At 44.3% G+C, this 1,922-nt stretch overlaps 1 pseudogene; it reads right to left on the bottom strand.

Annotated features, from left to right (window-relative positions):
* Positions 1-319: 319 nt before the first annotated feature.
* Positions 320-414, bottom strand: LOC148005032 (U6 spliceosomal RNA; annotated as a pseudogene).
* Positions 415-1,922: the final 1,508 nt, after the last annotated feature.

Genomic DNA, 1,922 nt, shown 5'->3' with positions numbered 1-1,922 from the left:
ACTCATTTACTGTCGAAATGTTAATGTTTTCCTGGCAAAATATCTTACCTCATCTTTCTTTGCCTTTCATATTTTTTGATAGTGAAATATTTATTAGTTTAATTGATTTCTCAATGTATCATTGAATATAATGCCTCTTTTGTTTGTTTTGTTTTGTTTTTTGAGACAGGGTTTCTTTGTGTAGTCCTGGCTGTCCTGGAACTTGCTGTAGACCATGTTGGCCTCGAACTCAGCGATCCCCCTTCCTCTGCCTCTTGAGTGCTGGTATAAGGCCAATTTTTAATGGCAAAAAATTGGTTCCACAGAAATTTTATAAAGAAAAAATTTGAAACACGTTATAAATTTACGTGTTATCCTTGTGCAGAAGAATCTCTGTGTTGCTCCATTTCTAATACATGTCCTGCCAAAGTGAGCGCCTGACAGTCATCTTAGAAGGTAAAATGAGGAGTAAGATGGAGTTCCTCACCCTGACACTCAGAGCCTTTCCTTCCCCGCCCCTCTTTCCTTATCTCTCGTGCTGAGCTTCCCATGTGCTGGGCGCATGCTTCATCACGGAGCTGCCTCTCAGCCCCAGCTCTTATTTCCTGCTCCAGCTTGTAGTAGGAGCTGGATCAATGTACTCAAATGCATCTATAAAACAACTCACGTGCATTTGGTACTCGGTTGTTTCTCCTTCCCTCCCATTGCCCAGTGTGGACAGTGGCTTAACTGTGTAGCTTTTGTCTTCTCTCCTTCATAATGGAAGACGAAACAGCCAGTGAGTTTGCTCTCTCTCTCTCTCCCTCTCTCACCACACACACACACACACACACACACACACACACACACACACACATACACACACACAGACACACACACACAGACACACACACACAGACACACACACTTCACACACACATACACCACACACACACATACACACACACACAGACACACACACACACTTCACACACACATACACCACACACACACACACACACGCACACATTACACACACCACAGACACACACACACCACACACATCACACACACACACCTACACACACATACACACACACACTACACACACATACCACACACACACACACACACACACACACACACACACACACACTCCTGTCTCTTCTGCCATGGCATGCTGCCTTATGACATGACTCATGCCTCATACTCTCCTTTCTGTGTTCCATCCATGACACTATGTAGTGCTGTGTTCCATGTCTGACTTGCGCGGCCAAGGATCATATCTCTCCTACTCAGCATGCCATGGACATACAGTCAGTACTAATTCTGACAGACTGACAGTCAAAAGACACCATCCTGTGATCTCTCCTGCTCTCCTTTCCTTGTTCATTTCTGTTCTGAAAGAAAGATCTCTCCATGTTTCTTTCTGGCTAGCACGTGTGGCTGAACGTAGAACTCGCAATGCTGCATTATGGGGTTCTCTTGGCCTCTTGGTTAAGAGGGAGCCACAGAGGAAGTGGAACAAGGGAATCATGGGATTCTGATCTATCAACAGTGCTGGGTATGGTGACAGGATGTGAAGAGGGAAGATGAAGGACAAACCGTAGATTTGAGAATTTATTTTTTCATTGAGCCCACAGATACAGTTCAATCTCTCTGGAATTAAAATGTTTAGGCATGAACGTGATTCCTAGTGTTTCATAATATTTTCTGAAAATTAGAAATGAATAGCTTTCTGAGGAAAGAAATCTTTATCTCAAGTTGACCATTCTTATAATCTCACATCAATGTCCTTTCCCTGTTAAACATCAGAGCAGCTATTCTGTTGTGAGGCGGGAAGAGGAAGTCTCCCTACGAGGTGGCACAACTCAGGTGGCTGAAACTGAGATTGATACACCCTATCCTGGCCATCTCAGACTTGGTCTGCCCTCCCTCAGCCCCTCGGTCAGTATGGCTTGTGA

The sequence above is a fragment of the Rattus norvegicus genome, chromosome 6 (assembly GCF_021556685.1).
Source record: "Rattus norvegicus strain SHRSP/BbbUtx chromosome 6, alternate assembly SHRSP_T2T, whole genome shotgun sequence".
In the NCBI taxonomy this organism is placed as follows: domain Eukaryota; kingdom Metazoa; phylum Chordata; class Mammalia; order Rodentia; family Muridae; genus Rattus; species Rattus norvegicus.
The sequence above is the reverse complement of the archived record's forward strand: the minus strand, read 5'-3'. Positions and strand labels throughout refer to the sequence as shown.